Source organism: Heterodontus francisci, chromosome 4 (assembly GCF_036365525.1).
Source record: "Heterodontus francisci isolate sHetFra1 chromosome 4, sHetFra1.hap1, whole genome shotgun sequence".
NCBI classification, from domain to species: Eukaryota; Metazoa; Chordata; class Chondrichthyes; order Heterodontiformes; family Heterodontidae; genus Heterodontus; species Heterodontus francisci.
In genome coordinates, this window is record NC_090374.1 from 171191664 (window position 1) to 171205309 (window position 13646).

A 13646-nucleotide genomic window follows, 5' to 3' on the forward strand; every position below is an offset into this window, starting at 1 on the left:
ATATCCTGTGATGATAATTAAAGTCTATATACATAATCTACCCAGCAACAGCTTATGTACATTATACTACACTGCCCTCTCCAACTTACCTCCAAAAATTAATGTAAGGTACTCATGGATTTTTTTAACATCAAGATTGAGGCCATCCAATCAGCTGTTCCTGCTGTTCTACCCCTTTCCCCTTGCCAACAGGGTAAACCTCCCTCTATTTTCGCCCCTGCCCTAACTCTGAACTCATGTCTTTCTGTGGTTTCTCTCTTATCGCCCCTCATTCTGTCTCCATGAGATCCACCTCCTGCTCCCTAAGCTCCATTACCACTGAACTGCTGACCTATTCACTTCCCTTTCTGGCCTCCATGCTAGTTGCCAGCCTCATGCCCTCTTCAAAAATCTCATGCTTGACCTCTCTGTTCTCTCAATTAACCACCAACCCCTGCCTCCCTTTACTTTCCAAAGTCCTTCAATGTGTTTTGGCTTCCCAAATCCGTGCCCACCATTCCCACAATTTTCACAATCTCAGAACATCCCAAAATGCTTTACAACCAATTAAATATTTTCTAAGTGCAGTCACTGTTATAATGTAGGAAATGTGGCAACCAAATTGCGCACAGCAAGCTCCCAAAAACAGCAATTAGATAAATGACCGGATAATCTGTTTTATGTGTTGGCTGGGGGATAAATATTGGCCAGGAAGAACCTCCCTGCAAAATAGAGGCCATGGGATCTTTTACATCCACCTGAAAGGGCAGACAGGGCCTCAGTTTAACATCTGATCTGAAACAAGGCACCTCCAACAGTGCAGCACTCCCCTAGTATAGCACTGAAGTATCAGATTATGTGCTCAAGTCTCTGGAGTGGGTCTCAAACCCACAACCTTCTTCCTCAGTAGGCAATAGTGATACCCACTGAGCCACAACTGACACCTTTAACTACATAAGTTCGCAACTGAAGGTCACTAGTTAAAATCTTCACATATAGGGCTGAAATTAATAGCGTGCGACAAATTGCCAGTCTTACCGCATGAATGCGCTGTCGCTGAGCCCTCGCGATATTTCATGCGGGGGCTCATTTAAATGGAGGGGGCGGAGCGGCTGCCCCCAATGACATAGCGGGGGCGGCCGCTCCATCCCCGGTATCGGTGTCCAGCGCCACCGGCAGGCGCCAGTGCCATTTTTAAAGGGCTTCAGGCCCTTCAATCTCATTTCAATAATTAAAGGTGCCACTTCACCAGCACCTGCCGAACACTCGTATTTCAACGTGGATTCCCCTTTCCCACATCCCCCCACTGAGTCCTCATGTATTACAGTGACATATCCCCCAAAAAACCACCTTTTCATTTCATGAAATTTTCTCCCCAACTACAGAACCTTTGACCCTCAACCCCTTCCCATCATCCCCACAACCAATTATAATACGTCTCCCTGCTCCCCACCGCCCTGAAATTTTCAGTCCTCCCCCCTCCCCGCCAGTGTTCGAACGGAGCTCCGAAGGCGCGGGAGTTCTGGCCAGCAGCTGGAACATTAGCGTGGGATGGCCGTTGCTACCAGGTAGGTAATTATTCTTTAATTTTAATCCTATTTGCATATTAAAATGAAGGCCCCGCCATCGGGACTGCACAGAGGCCTCACCGCCACCGGTAAAATGTGACGGGGCCTTCCCGGTGTAGGAGGTCATAGTGGGCCTCGCCTGGAAGAATTTTCCGGGCCCCCCACCCCCGACACAACCTCCGACGCCGGAGGGATCATAAAATTCAGCCTATAATATTACTAGACAGAAATCTCTGATGACACTAAGAATAGGGATTCTACAGAAAATATCTGTTACCAGAGCGCCTCTAAAAAGTAATTCTTAAACACGAAATTGCAGCAAAGTTAAATAATGCTAGTGTAATAAATATACAAACCTCTAATGCATTCGGGATTCAGTGGCAACCTAGAGGAACACAGTTTGCTAGTCCCACTTTCCCGTCTTTCCTGTAGCTCTGAAATTCTTTTCTATTCAGAGAATTATCTATTTCCTTTTTGAAAGCCACAACTTAATCTGCCTCCACCACACTCTCAGGGAGTGCATTCCAGATCCTAACCAGTCTCTGGGGGGAATTTTATGCTGGCGGCGGGGGTCTTGACGTCAGGGGAAACTGATGCCGAGGTCCCCGCGTGGCCTCTTTTCCAGAAGGCCACCGAATTTTTACTCCTGCTCCTATTTTCTATGTTTCTATAGCTGTTGGGTCTAAAGGGATCAAAGGGTATGGGGCGAAAGCGGGAACAGGTTACTGAGTTGGATGATCAGCCATGATCATAATGAATGGTGGAGCAGGCTCGAAGGGCCGAAAGAACTACTCCTGCTCCTATTTTCTATGTTTCAATGAATTTAGTGCTAATTAGGCACTTAAGTGAACAGCAGTAGGCCTTCCTTAGGATTTAGGATCCCATCACCGGATGTTCCGCCCTATGAGAGCTGCCGACCAATCAGAGGCCAGAAGCTGCAGCGCCACTGCAGCGGTGGTGGCCATTGCTGGAGGTGACCGTTCTGCCTTTAAATGAGGGACACCACCCCCACCACCCCCACCCCCAGAGCCCGGAAGCCAGCTGCACAGTTTTTCATGCTGAGCTTCCCAGGCCAGTGATAGAGCCGCCCACCACACGGGTAATTGCGGCTGTGGCGGAAAGAGGCCCTTAATTGGGGGTTAATTACCCAGTTAAGGGCCTCAATTGGCAGCGGGGCGAGAAGGCCATTCACAGGCCTTCTCATCCAGGACTCAATTTCAGTGGAGCTGGGATGGTGGCGGGAACTTACCCCCCACCATCATCCCACCTGATTTTATGCTCTCCCCACCTCCAAACCCACCACAGGGGAGAGCATAAAATGCCCCCCCTCTGCATAAAAAAGAGCTTTTCCTCTTGTTGCCTTTGGTTCTTTTGCCATGCACCTTCAATCAGTATCCTCTGGTTCTCGACCCTTCTGCCAACAGGAAGAGTTTCTACCTATCTACTCTGTCCAGATCCCTCATGATTTTGAACATCTCTATCAAATCACCTCTTAATCTTCTCTTCTCTAAAGAGAATAGCCCCAACTTCTCCAATCTATCCATGTAACTGCAGTCCTTCATCCCTGGAACTATTCTTGTAATCTTTTTTGCACATTCTTTAAAGCCTTCACACCCTTCCTAAAGTGTGGTGCCCACAATTGGACATAATACTCCACTTGAAGCCAAACCAATGTTTTATAAAGGTTCACAATAACCTCCTTGTTTTTATACACAATGCCTCTATTTATAAAGCCCAAGATTCCATTTGCCTATTATTAACCACTTTCTCAGCTAGTCCTGCCACCTTCAATGATTTATGCACTTATACCCCTAGTTTCCTCTGCTCCTGCACCTCCTTTAGAATTGTAACCTTTATTCTATATTGGTTTTCCTCGTTCTTATTACCATAGATATCACTCACACTTCTCTGCATTAAATTTGATCTGCCACATGTCCCCCCATTCCACCAGCTAATCCTTTTGAAGTCTATCACTAACCTCCTCAAAGTTCATGATACTACCAAGTGTTGTGTCATCCACAAGTTTTGAAATTGTGCGCTGCACACCCAAGTCTCAGTCATTAATATATGTAAGAAAAGCAGTGGTTATAATATAGACCCCTGGGGAATCCCACTGTATACCTTCCTCCAGTCCAAAAAACAACTGTTCATTGCTGCTCTCTGTTACTGGAAGTTCATGTACAGCACATCAACCTCATTAACCCTCTCTGTTGCTTCACCGAAAAACTCAACCAAGTTAACTAAACACAATTTGCCATTAACAAATCCATGCTGGCTTTCCTTCATTTGTCCAAGTGTTTGTTAATTTTGTCCTGGATTATTGTTTCTAAAAGCTTTCCCACCATTGAGGTTAAACTAACGGGCCTGTAGTTGTTAGGCTTATCCTTACAAATGTGCAATTCTTCAGTCCTCTGGCACCATGCCTGTATCTAAGGAAGATTGAAAGATTATGGCCAGTACCTCAGCAATTTCCACCCTTACTTCCCTCAGTATCTTCAGATGCATGTCATCAGGTCCTGGAGACTTATCAACTTTAAGTATAGCCGACCTTTTGAATACCTCCTCTTTATCAATTTTTAGGTCATCCACTGCCTCAACTACCTCCTATTTCACCAGGACTTGGGCAGCATCTTCTTCCTTGGTAAAGACTGATGCAAAGTATTCATTTAGTACCTCACCCATGCCCTCGGCCTCCATGTGTAAATCCCCTTTTTAGCTCCAAATCAGTTCTACTCCTCTTTCTACCACCTTTTTACTATTTACATGCCATTAGAAGATTTATAGATTGCCTTTAGCTGCCTCCAGGAATACCTTCACTGACTTAATATAAGCAATGCCACTGCAAACCACCAAGAACTAATTCTCATCATGTTCCAATGGTCCTGCAAACCCAAACCTTGTTAGAGGTTAAGCAGAGATTTATTAGAGGTGTTGAAAATCATGAAGGATTTTGATAGAGTAGACAGGGAGAAACTGTTTTCAGTGGCAGAAGTATCAGCAACCGGGTGACACAAATTTAAGGTGATTAACAAAAGAACCAGAGGTGACATGTTTAATCATTTTTTAGCGAGTTGTTGTGATCTTGAATACTGTGCCAGAAAGGGCAACAGAAGCAAATTCAATAGTAACATTCAAAAGGGAATTGGATAAATTCTTGAAGGGAAAAAAAATCCAGGGCTATGGGGAAAAAGCAGGAGATTGGATTAATTGGATAGCTCTGCCATAGAGTTGACACAGGCACAATGGGCCGAATGGCCTTCTTCGGAGATGTATAATTCCATGATATGAAGGAAAGGTGTGCTACTACAGTACTAAATATGTACTGAGCAGCTTAGAATTTTTTTAATGATTGTTGTAGTCTTTCATGGAGCAGATTAATAACCCACTGCCTCTACATTAGCATATTAGCAGGTTTGCACTGGTTGGGATCAAGCTTATTGTCTATTCTTCGCAAGATTTTGGCTTTGAACTTAATAAGTATGAAAACAAAGTGTTTATAGGAAGAGCAAGGAATAACATGCTTATTTGAGCAGGATTTTTATTGCAGACCGCTTCACATATGTATGTGTTTGTTTGCTTTGGAAATAGCAGCAAACTCATTTTAGCACAGAAAATCCCACCAAAGTTTAGTGCATACAGTAAATTAAAGGGCATCCTCAAAAGATAAATATAATCTTAACTGTAAAGGAGTACACCAAATTACACAAAAATAAAAATTAAAAATTAACTGCATCCCAAAGTCTCGCCATGTGTCTCCATTTCATCTCTCAGGCAACCCACAGACGTTTCTACCCTGCCAGGGCCCTTTATAGGCCCAATTGTTCAAAATGTGTTTTATTATCTTTTGTCATTTGTCTGTCTTTAAAATCTATGAGTCCAAGACCCTGCACCATGTCCCAAGCAGGTTGCCTCACCCAGCTTTCAGCTCCAATTGAGCTTGTAACTAAATCTTAGCCCTTGATTGGGCTCTCTTGCCAACTGCAGGGAGCTTTGAGATAACAGTTTTGACATTTTCTGCCATTGCCTTTGCATTAGCCATGGCTCAATGAGTAGCACGCTTCACTGTAAGTCACCAAGGTTATGAGTTGAAGTCCCACTCGAGAGAATTGAGGACGTAATCCAGGCTGACGGTCCCACTGCAGTACTGAGGAAGTTCTGCACCTTTGGAAGCACTGGCTTTAGGGTGAGATTTTAAATAAAGGCCCAGTCTGCCCTCTCAACAGGCTGTAAAAGATTGCACAGCCATTGTTTTGATGAAGCTTAAGGAAGTTCTCCCCGGTGTCCCGGCTAATATTTAGATATCACCGGAAACAGATGAGCTGATCATTTATCTAATTTCTGTTTGTGGGATCTTGTTGTGTGCACATCAACTGATACAATTTCTACATTACAACAGTGACTACATTTCCAAAATACTTTATTGGCATGTCCTGAGGTTGTGAAAGATGTTATATAAATGCAAGTCTTTCTTTTTCAGTGTCAGACAAAAATAGTCAGGCTCCCTGCTCACTCCGGATGGATTCATGATGGAATCCTTTGGAATTTATGAAAATAAATTTCTTGTCTAATATTATACATGAAGCCAACTTGTGCAGTAACAAAAAATAGAGTTCAGAAGAAGGGGAAATTGAAATATCCAACAGAAAAGAGTAGTTAAGATTCACTAAAATGTCACAATGCATAACAGTGTTATGTGTGTGCTCTGTTTTATGTGTATAGGTGTTAACTGGAACTAGGGCAAGGCTTGAGATAGAACATGAATTATCATTACACATAGTGATATAGGAAAAGAGCTATCGGGTGCAAGATTGTGCATGTGAGTCAGTGGTAAGTGGGAGAGGCAGTCAGAGAATTCCGATGAAGATACTGGAACCTGACCTGACTTTAACCAGCAGCTGTTTTCCAATCATTGTGATTTGATAGCTGCAGAATTTGTCCTCAGCTTAAATCAGGAATTTTCGAGGAAGTCATAGCAATCTCTGCACCTCTTCATAATGCTTGTCTTTTTATTATGTACTCCCATCCACAGCCACCCGCGCCACCCCCCCCCCCCCCCCACCATACCCGACAGCCTCCCCACCCACCCCCACACAAAAACAAACTGATAGCAAATTTTCTTTCTGCATTTCATATTGAAAGTTTCAGAGAGGGTGCAGACTAGTTTTTGCAGAGCGTGAGGTGAGGTAGCAGCCATGTTTTCTCTCTCATCCACTATGCAATGAGATTAATGAACATTTACATTCAGCAAGAGACACCAAACTATGGCTTTATGCTTTCGCAAGGAGATCCACTGTTATTATAGGCCAGCACTACCCTGTTATCTTGGGTCCTAATTTTTTATTTTCTTCAGAGATAAGGCAAAACAAACATTAAGAGCTGCTGAAGTTGCTATGACTTGGTCTGCACAAAGTGTATGTGTGGATGCTTGGAGTACCTTTTATTTCTTGTATTTGATGTTTCTGTAGAGGTAAGAGGTTTGGGGAGAAGGAGGGAGAACAGTCTTTTTGAAAACATGAGTGTGAGGAGCTCATAAATCACCAAAGTAGAGATCATCCTTTCAGCTGTTTTTGCTGCATCCCCTCACTCAACAATATTTCTTCAGATCCTCCCAGCCCAGCCTTGAACCCCTGTGTCTCTTTCTTTAATTTTTCTCCCAGCTCAGTTCATGCACTCTCCCAGCTCATCTTGTACACAAGACCTGCCCGGTACTCCTTCAAACCCATACCCACTCAACTGATGACCACTCTTGGTTTCCCCTGGCTGGCGAGTCTAGAACTAGGAGTCAAAAGGCAGATTTTACTGTGGGCTTTGGTCCCGATGTTGGGACCAAGTGGGGTTCCCGAGTCTGCACTTGCCAGGAGCCAGACCAGCAGAGCAGACTTCCTGCAGGCGGCCTCCTAGGTGGCCGCCTCAGGGCTCGCCATCCAATTAAGGACGGCAGGCAGGATGTAGAGGCTGCAGGTGCATTCAGAGGTGGGTGCTGCTGAGGCAGCTCACAGAACACTAGGGTGCCTCACCTCGGAGGTGTCAGTGTAATTTATAAATATTGGATGGCCGAGGGTAGAAGGACCCTCAGAACAGAGGGGAAAGTTGTCCTGGGGGAATGTTGGGGCCACAGGCACAGCCTTTCCTTTGTGCAGCCCCTTCAATAGGCCATGAAGCCTCCAGCTCCGATGACTTCCCCCCTCCACCCCACTCCCACCCCACCCCACTGTCAGTAGGCCCTCTAAATTGCCCCTATTAGGAGTCTTAATCATTTAAATTGGTTGCCCGCCTCCACATCCAGTCCCGCCACCGGAAAACTTCCCCAGCAGCGGGAATGCATCGAGGAGCCATCAAATGCCGTTCCCTGCTATTTTCCCAGACCCCCATCAGCCAGCTCTCCACCCCAAGACCAGGAAAATCCTGCCCAAAGGCTCACACCAGGAGGACGGCCATTTAGAAATCAGATGGAAAGAAATTTCTTTACTCAGAGAGTTGTGAATCTTTGGAATTAGCTATCCCAGATGAGAGTATATTTGTCGAGTCTATCCAAGACCGAGATCTATAGATTTTTGGACACTAAAGACATCAAGTGATACGGGGATAGGGGAAGAAAGTGGAGTTGAGGTCGAAGATCAACCATGATCTTACTGAATGTCAGGTTGAAATTTTGCGGCTCCCTCCCCCATCAACGCGGGGAATGGGCTGGAGGCGGAGGTGGGGGGGGGGGGGAGGGTGGTGCGGATGGTGTTGGTGAGCATAAACTCAGTGGGAGGCAGGGGTGCCGTTCTCATCCCCTACCCTCCCCCACTGCCATTTTACCAGCAGTGGGGGAGGTGGCAAACGACCGCTCACCCCAGGCCAATTGAGGCCAATTAATTGCCCCTTAAGGGCCTCCTCCCACCTCCGATGGTATATTACCTGCGGTAGCAGAAACTTCAGCAGCTGAGGAGGCTGTGCGGTAATACTAGGTGGCCTCCTTGCAGGCTTTGCGGGGGCCCATCCTGAACAGCCACCCTGTGCCCTACAGAGGACCCGCACAGCAGCACAGGCTGCCCCCGCTGGAGCACCTCCCTCCACTGTCCTGATCAAGCCCCAATCCCCTCACTGGGACCCAGCTGATTGTCCCCCGCAAGGCTCGAAACCCCACTTACCTTTGTTGGGGCTGACATCCATGATGCTGCTCCAGACTGAATGGAGTCCCAGCAGTGGCCACCACTCCCGGTTGCTGAAGTCCCGCCTGAGGCCAATTAAGGACCTGGGCCATGCAAAATTGCTGCGTGGCTTCCAGACCTAGCAGAGGCAGCTTGCCCCCAACTTTTAAGCTTGTGGGAGGGACCTCCGCCGCCACATAAAATTCCAGCCTTAGAGCAGTGTCGAGGGGCTGTATGGCTTCCTCTTGCTCCTGTCTCTTATGTTCTTAATGTTAACTTTCCTTGCTGGCCCACCCTGCCCCCCACCACCCCCGTCCTATTGGATGTCTCCTGAAATGGCACCAACTTTGATCAGCCTGGGAAAGGAGTCAGGTCTTCCCTGTTTTTTTTACTGAGTCTTTAGAAAAAAAATAAATCTTTTAAAGCTCTTCAAAGCTTGTTTTTTTTAAACCAGTATCCCTCGACCGTCAGCACAATGACTCACCCGATTTACTTGCAGCATGTTGTTCTGAGCTCTGTCTTCTACAGCAGGTGGTAAGTTTTTTTTCTGTCCACTCTTTGGGCCAGTATTTCTGTTGAACTTTCTCTCCAGTGGCTGTAGGAAAGGTCATTTTCAGAGCAGTTTTACCCATGGTCTTCAACCTCAGATTTTGTCTTCTCAGCACAGCTGCCACCTTGTAGTGAGTTCTTTATATTGTCTGATGCAACATAAATGAGATGCGTGGAGTCCAGTTATACAGAAGATCTCAAACAGGTTTATTACAGCTAAACTATTATATACGCGTACAGAGCAAACTATTTACAGAACCTTCCTCTAGGTATCACAGTTGCAGAGTGACTCTGGCTTCAAGTCACATGACTACGTCCTGGTACTTAGCTCATTAGCATACTAAGATTTTAAAGGGACATCACTCTGAAAGGCAATCATACAACAGACCCGTTATTTTGAAACTGTGCCCCCTAGTTCTAGATTCCTCCACAAGGGGAAGCATCCTCTCAGCATCTACCCTGTCAAGCCCCGTCAGAATATTATGTTTCAATAAGCTCACCTCTCATTCTTCTAAACTCCAAAGAGTATAGGCCCAATCAGCTCAATCTTTCCTCATAAGACAAGCCCCTCATCCCAGGAATCAGCCTAGTGAACCTTCTCTGAACTGCATCCAATGCAACTACATCCCTCCTTAAATAAGGAGACCAAAACTGTATGCAGTACTCTAGGTGCGGTCTCAGCAATGCCCTGTACAGCTGTAGCAAGACTATCCTACTTTTATATTCCATCCTTCTTGCAATAAATGTCAAAATTCCATTTGCCTTCCTAATTTCTTGCTGTACCTGCATGCTAACTTTTTTGTGATTCATGTACAAGGACACTCAGATCCCTCTGTACTGCCGCATTCCGCAGTCTCTCTCCATTTAAATAATATTCTGCTTTTCTATTCTTCCTGTCAAAGTGGACAACCTCACATTTTCCCACATTATACTCCAGATTTTTGCCCACTCACTTAACCTATCTCTACCTCTTTGCAGGTACCTTGGCCGGAATTTTATGCTGGCAGGGACATCTGGAAAAAGTGACACAGAGAACCCCGGGTCGCCTGTTCTCTGGAAGGCCCATCAAATCTAGTGCCAGTCAGGTACTTAAGTGGACAGCAGCGGGCCTTCCACAGGATCAAGGACCCCATCGCTGGAAGTCCCACCCTTGGAGAGATGCCAGCCAATCAGAGGTCAGCAGCTCTTCCACTGAGCAGCGCCTGAGCAACAACTACCAAAGGCCCAGGTGCAGCACTGAACCCAGACCACAGGTAGGTCAGGGTGGGAGGGGTCTTGCGGGGTGGGGATTATGGAGGAGGGAGAGGGGGACGGTAGCAAGGGCAGGGGAGTGGCTCTCAGCAGCCCCAAGCCCCCCTTTCCCAATACTGGGTGCCTTGTTCAGGCACTGAGTACCTTTTAACAAGGGGAACCCCCACCAGAGCCAGGAAGCAGCCCGCACGGTTTCTCGTGCCATGGCTCCTGCGCGGTGACAGGGCCGCCCACCACACGGCTAATTGCGGCAGCAGCGGCGGGGTGAGGCCCTTAATTGGGGATCAATTGTTCACAGGCCTTCCCGCCCCAGACTAAATTTTGGTGGAAGCAGGAATCCCCCACCACCATCCCATCCGATTTTATGCTCTCGCCCCCTCCAGACCCACCGCAGTGGAGAGCATAAAATTGCCCCCTTTGTGTCCTCCTCACAACTTGCTTTCCGACCTTTTTTATTGGTTTAATGGGATGTGGGCATCGCTGGCAAGGTCAGCATTTGTTGCCCATTCAAAATTGCCTTTCAGAAAGTGGTATTGAGCTGCCATCTTGAACTGCTGCAGTCCTATCTTTGTATCATACGCAAATTTGGCTAAAATACACTTGGTCCCTTCATCCAAGTCATTAATATAGATAGTAAATCACAGAATCACAGAATTGTTACAGCACAGAAGGAGGCCATTTGGCCCATTGTGTCCGCACTGGCTCTCTGAAAGAGCAAGTTCCTCAGTTCCATTCCCCCGCCTTCACGCATACCCTGCACATTCTTCCTTTTCATATAACTGTCTAATTCCCTTTTGAATGCTTCAAATGAACCTGCTTCCACCACTTTCTCAGGCAGAGAATTACAGACCTTAACCACTCGCTGCGTGAAAATGTCTTTCTTCATGTCACTTTTGCTTCTCTTACCAAACACTTTAAATCTGTGGCTTCTTGTTCGCGATCCTTTCAGACATGGGAACAGTTTCTCTCTATCTACTCTGTCCAGATGCCTCATGATTTTGATTACCTCTATCATATCACCTCTCAGCCTTCTCTTCTCCAAAGAAAACAGTCCTAACTTCTCCAATCTATCTTCATAACTGAAGTTCCTCATCCCTGGAACCATTCTCGTGAATCTTTTCTGTACTCTCTCCAATTCCCTCACGTCTTTCCTCAAGTGTGGCACCCAGAATTGGATGCAGTATTTCAGCTGAGGCTGAACTAGTGTCTTATACAAGTTCAACATAACTTCCTTGCTCTGGTACTCTATGCCTCTATTATAAAGCCCAGGAGATACTGTATACTTTATTAATTGCTCTCTCAACCTGTCCTGCCATCTTTGATGACTTATGCACATATACACCCAGGTCCCTTTGCTCCTGCATCCCCTTTAGAATTGTGCCCTTTATTCTATATTGTCTCTCCATGTTCTTCCTACCAAAATGAATCACCTTACATTTCTCTGCATTGAACTTCATCTGCCACCTGTCTGCCCATTCCACCAACTTGTCTATGTTTTTTTGATGTTCTACACGATCCTCCTCACAGTTCACAATCCTTCCAGGTTTTGTATCATCTGCAAACTTTGAAATTGTGCCCTAAACACCAAGGTCTAGGTCATTAATATATATCAGGAAAAGCAAGGATCCCAACACTGATCCCTGGGGAAGTCCACTACAAACCTTCCTCCAGCCCAAAAACATCCATTAACCACTACTTTTTGTTTCCCGTCATTCAACCAATTTCATATCCATGCTGCTACCGTCCCTTTTATTCCATGAGCTACAAGTTTTCTCACAATTTTGTCGTGTGGCACTGTATCAAATGCCTTTTGAAAGTCCATGTACACCACATCAACAGCATTGCCCTCATCAACTCTCTCTGTTAGCTCCTCAAAAAACTCCAGCAAGTTAGTTAAACATGATTTTCCCTTAAGAAATCCATGCTGGTTTTCTTTAATTAACTCATATTTGTCCATGTGACTATTGATTTTGTCCCGAATTATTTTTTCCAGAAATTTTCCCACCACCGAAGTTAAACTGACTGGCCTGTAGTTGCTGGGCTTTACACCCTTTTTTGAACAAGGGTGTAACGTTTGCAATTCTCCAATCATCTGGCACCACCCCTGTGTATAAGGAAGCCAGAAAAGTTATGGCCAGTGCCTCTGCAATTTCCACCCTCACTTCCCTCAGTATCCTTGGATGCATCTTACCTGGCTCTGGTTCTTTATCCACTTTAAGTTCACACAGCCTATCTAATACTTCTTTAAATAGTTGAGGACCCAGCACTGATCCTTGTGGCACAACACTAGTTACAGTTTGCCAACCCAAAAAATGCCCCATTAATCTCGACTCTTTGTTTTCTGTAAGGTAGCCAATCCTCTATCCATGCTAATATATTACCCCCAATACCATGAGCTCTTAACTTGTGTCGTAACCTTTTGTGGCACCTTATTGAATGCCTTTTGGAAATCCAAATACACTACATCTTGGTTCCCCTTTATCCACCCTGCTTTTTACATCCTCAAAGAGCTCTAATATATTTGTCAACCACAATTTCCCATTGCTCCTTCTTGGTTATTCTTACCTGTTCAATCATAGTCACAGTCTTTCTTCCAATGGCTTCTCATTTCACCCCTGCACCATTACCTCCGAAGTTCCTGCCATGATCCATTCTTGACCTTCTGGCCTTCTTCATCTGCACTCCGTCCATTGGCAACATAATCTGCAGACATGCAGTCGGCTTCCACATGTAAGATGACAACACCCAGTTCTACTTCGCCCCCATCTCTCTTGACCTGTCCACTGCCTCTGCGCTGCCAAACTGCTGGTCCAGCATCCAGCTTCCTATGTGTCACAATTTCATCCAGCTAAATATCGATAACGTCAAAGGTCCCAACAACAAAGCTTCACCATTGCCTCCATCCCCATCCTCAGTCCCTCTCAGGCTGAACCCAGCTGTTAACAATCTTGGCATCTTGTTTGACCCTGAACTGAGCTTCTGACCCCATATCTTTCTCTATCACAAAGACCGCCTACTCCTACCTCCATAACATTGCCCACCTCTACTGCTACCTCATCCCATCTGCTGCTGAAACCTTTATCCATGCCTTTGTCCCTTCCAGACTCAACTATTCCATTGTTCACCTGGCCATCCTCCCAACTTGCAGTCTGTAATCCTCTGC